The sequence below is a fragment of the Neofelis nebulosa genome, chromosome 5 (assembly GCF_028018385.1).
Source record: "Neofelis nebulosa isolate mNeoNeb1 chromosome 5, mNeoNeb1.pri, whole genome shotgun sequence".
Lineage (NCBI taxonomy): Eukaryota > Metazoa > Chordata > Mammalia > Carnivora > Felidae > Neofelis > Neofelis nebulosa.
In genome coordinates, this window is record NC_080786.1 from 73,098,932 (window position 1) to 73,104,642 (window position 5,711).

A 5,711-nucleotide genomic window follows, 5' to 3' on the forward strand; every position below is an offset into this window, starting at 1 on the left:
AAATAAAAATGGTCCAGACTAATTTTGTAATTTCCCTCTCTAGCCCTTAGAATCAGCTATTTCTCCAGATATTATTTTTTATTTAAAAAATTTCCAAGATTTTCCTGTGAGAACATTTTTTAAGTGGGCTTCTTGGTTATTTTAGCATGTCCCATCAATTTTTGAGCAATTTTAACTTTATTGCACAATGAGATAGATGTTCCAGTCTCATCTTATTTTTTGCCTCTGCTGAGGAATCTGCCATTTCTCTAAAGAGTTCTGGTTCATTTCATATGGGAATGATATTTAGAAACCAAGATCTAGGCAGTGGTATGTTAATTGCTATTAGGGACTTAATCACTTTTAGGATCTCTGCAGATGGATCTAGGTTGATGGCAGCTAGGTTGATGGCTCATCTAAGCGTTATCTCATTCCATATTTGTATCGTTCTTTTCCAGCAGTGAGAACTATGGTTCCCAATAACTTCAATATTTACTCACTTGGTCACTTCTATAATACATAAAATATAGTTTCAGAATTATTATCTTCATATCACTATGATGAAAACTACTAAATAGAGTTCAAGATTGTTGATCTTTTTATCTTAATCCTTAAGTATACAGTCTATGTATTGTATTAGTCAGAGTTTTCTAGAGAAACAGGTTCATATATCTTATGAAGAATTATTTGATGCAGTAATGTAAGCTGAATAGTTCTATGGTCTGTCATATACAAGCTGGAGACCCAGGAAAGCCAGTGGTGTAATTCAGTTCAAGTCTGAGGGACCAAGAACCAGGGGAGCCAGTGGTGTAAATCCCAGTCTAAAGGCCAGAGAAGCTGAGATATACCAGCTAAACAATGATGCAGGAAAAAAGGGGATAATTCCTTTTCCTTTGCCTTTTGTTCTATTCAGGCCATCAAGAGTTTGAATGATGAGAAGGGCAATCTACTTTACTGAGTCCATGGACTCAAATGCTAATCTCATCTAGAAATACTCTTACAGACATGCCCAGAAACAGTGTTTAGTCTGAGCACCTCCTTGTCAGTCAAGTTGACATATAAAATTAACCATCACAATTGTGTTCTAAAACAGGGGTCAACAAACTTTTTCTGTAGAGGGCCAGATAATAATCATTTTAGGCATTGTGGGCCATATAATCTCTGCCACAACTACTAAACTCTGCCACTGTGGTGGGAATTCAGCCATAAAAAATAAGTAGCAAAAGGACATGGCTGTATTCCAATAAAACTTTATGTGTGAAAAGCAGGCAGTGATCTAGATTTGGCCAGTGATCTAGATTAGTTACTTCATTCTGAAGTTACTTGGATTATTTTTTTTTTTTCTTTTTCAATACATTTTGTCTTTAGATTGAGGACATATAGTCCCAGTTCTTTGGTTTCTTTCTTTTTGCTTTTTGAGGTTATATTATTTATTTCAAATGGAATTAGATTGTTATTTCTCTTTACAGTCAATTTTAGAGTTTTGTTCCTTAGTTCTTGTTGATTTAATTTTATTTATGATTAGTAGACATTTTTATATCCTTCAGAATTTATTTTATACACTGGGAAAACCACTTTTTTTTAGGTGGAATAACTTTCGGTTTTCTGATTTACGAAAATGAATACAAGTGTAGCCAGAGAAGTTAAGGAGATTGCCCTGACACTGTGCTAGGTGCTTTACATGCATAATCTTATTTAAATTTTTTTTTTTTAATGTTTTTTATTTATTTTTGAGACAGAGAGAGACAGAGCATGAACGGGGGAGGGGCAGAGAGAGAGGGAGACACAGAATCGGAAACAGGCTCCAGGCTCCGAGCCATCAGCCCAGAGCCTGACGCGGGGCTCGAACTCACGGACCGCGAGATCGTGACCTGGCTGAAGTCGGACGCTTAACCGACTGCGCCACCCAGGCGCCCCAACATGCATAATCTTATTTAATGATTATCATAGTATTACCACATTTCATTGATTCTAAGATTCCATAGATTATAAAATGTGCTCTTTTTCATTTCATGTTAAAATGCTAGAATGATGAAAGACAATAGTAAGTAGGTACTATTATTTCTCTTATTTTAAAGATGAATAAATTGAATCAGAATGGTTATTTGCCTAAGAGTGTATAGCTGGTAAGTGGCAGTTTCAGGAAACAAACCCAGATCTTTCCCCGCTAGATGTTTTTTTATTGCCTTTCTCTCCCTTTTCCCTTCTTTCCCTTTCCTTTTTCCTTTCTTAAAAAAAAAAACAAAAAAAACAAAACAACCAAACAGTTAAAAAAAATTTTTTTTAATGTTGATTTTTGAGAGAGTGAGACAGAGTGTGAGCAGGGGAGGGCCAGAGAGAGGGAGACACAGAATTGGAAGCAAGCTCCAGGCTCTGAGGTGTCAGCACAGAGCCTGACTCAGGGCTTGAACCACGAACTGTGAGAACATGACCTGAGCCCAAGCCGGATGCCCAACCGACTGAGCCACCCAGGCGCCCCCAAAAACCAAACAGTTTAAATATTTGTTACTTTGGCTTACCATCTTTGTCCCAATTTGGCTTATCTGATTCCCCTGATTACTCATCAAACTGCCTTTTTTCTGTCATCTCAGTTTATTGGAAACCCCCCCTTTTCAGGAATATTTACCTCAAATACTAGAAGTGTGTGAAGGTTTTCCCATCATCATGACATGCTTGGAATGTACCACTCATATATTTTATTATTCATTTTCTGTAATATTAAAATTAATTTTTGATAATTCTTATAGATCATTTTGTTTAACCAAAAAAGCCCTTTTATGTGTTGTCCACATCAACATAATTTATTTTAACTTACAAGTTTCTAGGGAGACAAAATTGGCCTGGATGGTTTGGGACAGTATTATGTATACGTTTTGAGATGATAAAGGGATGATATGCTTGCGGGATAAATATAGGAAGATTAATTGTCTATAATTGAATCACATCATGAATAGACCTGTATATTGTCACATATTGAAATACCAATACTAATAGTATTACTACTACTAAAAATAATAATATGAAATAACAAAGAAATAATAAAGATTTATTGAATGTTTCCTATATTAAGGCACATTTCAAGTGTTTTATGTGTATTAATACATTTAAGCTAATTTTATTCTGAAATTCTGTAAGTAAGTACAATTATTATTCCCATTTTACAAATGAGATAAATGAGTCACATAGAAGACCAGTAAATTACCTAGGGTCACACACCTATTAAGAGGCAGAGCTAGAGTAAGTAAGATACTCAAGTACTGGTTTAAGTATTTGAAATTGCTTCAGCTCAGTGAGGATATATAGTACACTGAAGATATATATAGTTTCATATAGAGAAATAAAGTCACAAAATAAATTTATTTCCAGGATATTATTTATTCTAAAACCTACCTGCTGAGTAAGCAATGGCTATGAGTGCTTCCTGGGGCTGGGGTCAGGCTCTGAAGTTGTATGAGAGAGGCTTGAATATGGTTATTGAATTTCAGAACATGGAGCCAAGGGAGCTCTGAGGAGCAAAGTTCAGGGTGTAGTCTTCAACATCTATTCCTCCTCTTGGTCACCTTATTTTCATTTGACTATCTACTCTTTGACCCAACCCATGTATTTGTGGGAATTTGACTTCACTCCTATCTCTAGGGAAGGGGCTGCATATGCAGCAACATTATTCTGTCACCTGGTCAAGATTTAGGTTCAGAAGTGACACGGGCTGATTTGAGCCAAAGGTACTGGCAAAAATATTTTCTAGTAACATCTGAGAAAGAATCTTTATCTTTCTCATCTTCTGGGCTGTTTTGTTCAGATAAGAAGCCTGGAAGTACTGCAGCCATATTGTTACAATGAGTGAGGTTGGCCTTAGAATTAAAGTTGATATCATGCAAGAGAAAATGAAGAAAGAGCAAGAGTAGACTTAAATGTTCTCACCACATCAACACCCAAAAACAAATGGTAACTATATGAGGAGACTGATGGGTGAATTAGCTTGAGTGTGGTAATCGTTTCACAATATATACATATATACAATTATATATAATTATATATATAATTAATACAATTAACTATATACAATTTTTATCTGTCAATTATACCTCAGTGAAGTTGGAAATAAAAGTGTGGGGACATCTTTTAACCACTGAATCAACTGACTCAGAATCCTGACCCACCACCAGACTTCAACCAGTCAATAAACACCTCGTTTCATGAAAGTTAATTTGAGTTGGATTTTACGTCACTTGTAATGTAATGTGTAGCATTTGAAAAAGCAGTAAGGAAAGAACTTAGGCTAGGAAGATAGGTCAAAAGGTGTATCAGTTTGAAAGAATTGATCTGAGAAGTAGAGACTAGGAACATGGCATGGGATGGGAACTAGAGACATTAAAATAAAGTCAGGAGAGTTTAGAATGTTGGATAGGAAGGAGTAGAGCTGGGAGAAATTATCTGAATTGAGGGGCCGTTTTTGAAGGTGAGAGGAAAAAACTAAGGACACCAAACTGGATCAGAGCTTCTGGATCCTTGCATTGCACATAGACTCCGAACTGAAGAAGGGGTCAAGAAAAGTACATGAAATCATCAACTCGAGCTTTAACAACCAGATTTCTCTTCAGATGAATGCAGACCACAGAAAGTGAAGGCAGACTTTTTTTTTTTTTTATGATTTTTATTTTCAAGTAATCTCCATACCCAACGTGGGTCTCAAACTCACAACCCTGAGATCAAGGGTCACGTGCTTGACTGACTGAACCACCCAGGTGCCCCAAGGCTGACTTGTTTTTAAAGTGTATTAAGACTTCTACTCCCTCCCATAAGAAGGAACTGCTACAGGAATTGCCTTTGCATCATAAATAACTAGAAAATCAAAGAAAATATATGGAACAACTATTTAAAGATACTGGAAAAAAGATAGTGCAGGACCATAAACCCTTAGAGAAGATAAATGAGGTAAGGTTTAAGATTATACCAATTTTCATCCTGGAGGTAGTTTCCAAGTCACAGTACAGGGAGGGGTATCCAAAGCTGACTCTGGTGATCTTATTGTATTGAAGTGATAGATCAGTTTAAGAAAGTCTAGGCAGCTAGAATTTGTGGGAAGAGTGTTGGAGAGGAGGGAACTTCACTGAGAGAGAGCTCCAGAGGTCTGCAGAGATATCTCCTCAAGTCTTTGGCTGAGTACTAATCTGTACATGCATGAGAGGAAACTCACTGAGGCCAGGGAGAGAAGAATAAAAAAACAATAGGCCAAATGCTTTCTGGAGTTCACAAAAGGCTGAGAATAGTTCATGTTCTTACCAGTTTGAATGGAGAAGACTCTCAATACACATGGCATTGGGTAGAGTTCTCAGGAGTGTTATAACTTAGTATTGAGACTAAACGAGTCCTAGAATAAAGGTTTCTTTGAATCATCCATAATGGGATGCCAAGTTGTTGATATATGGAAGTTGGTCACACTAATCACCCCTTTATTCTTGGTTTCTAAATATTATTACTCTGGTTGATCTTTGTATGTCTGAAAACTTACCATTTGGCTGCCCAAATTTTGATCCTGTTTATGGTCTTTTGAACTTGGTCTCTTGAATATTTAACTTTAGTTTTACTTAATATAGGATTCTTTTCTGGTTCTTTTTATACTATACTGTCTTAACCCTGACCCTTTAGTCCATTCCAGCTTCCAGGATCTTGGCCAATGTCTTTGTAAAATCAGCTACATCACCAACACAGAGATTTAGAGACGACACTCT

The 5,711-nt window shown here is 36.4% G+C and overlaps 1 long non-coding RNA gene across 1 annotated transcript in view; it reads right to left on the reverse strand.

Annotated features, from left to right (window-relative positions):
• Positions 1–339: 339 nt before the first annotated feature.
• Positions 340–5,711, reverse strand: part of LOC131512218 (uncharacterized) — a 35,563-nt gene continuing 30,191 nt past the window's right edge. Inside the window, exon 5 of the long non-coding RNA XR_009262031.1 lies at positions 340–489. This is a non-coding gene — a long non-coding RNA (uncharacterized LOC131512218). The remainder of the gene's footprint in view (positions 490–5,711) is intronic.